We start from the raw sequence: 479 nt of genomic DNA on the forward strand, positions 1-479 counted from the left end.
ACTCAACAATAAAAAGAAATGTCCTCTCACTGTCAACTGCATTAATTTTCAGCAAACTTAACATGTGTAAATATTTGTATGAACATAACAAGATTCAACAACTGAGACATAAACTGAACAAGTTCCACAAACATGTGACTAACAGAAATGGAATAATGTGTCCCTGAACAAAGGGGGGGGGGTCAAAATCAAAAGTAACAGTCAGTATCTGGTGTGGCCACCAGCTGCATTAAGTACTGCAATGCATCTCCTCAGGGACTGCACCAGATTTGCCAGTTCTTGCTGTGAGATGTTACCCCACTCTTCCACCAAGGCACCTGCAAGTTCCCGAACATTACTGGGGGGAATGGCCCTAGCCCCACTCCCCGATCCAACAGGTCCCCGACATGCTCAATGGGATTGAGATCTGGGCTCTTCTCTGGCCATGGCAGAACACTGACATTCTTGTCTTGCATGAAATCACGCACAGAACAAGCAGT

This window comes from Oncorhynchus nerka, linkage group LG14 (assembly GCF_034236695.1).
Source record: "Oncorhynchus nerka isolate Pitt River linkage group LG14, Oner_Uvic_2.0, whole genome shotgun sequence".
NCBI classification, from domain to species: domain Eukaryota; kingdom Metazoa; phylum Chordata; class Actinopteri; order Salmoniformes; family Salmonidae; genus Oncorhynchus; species Oncorhynchus nerka.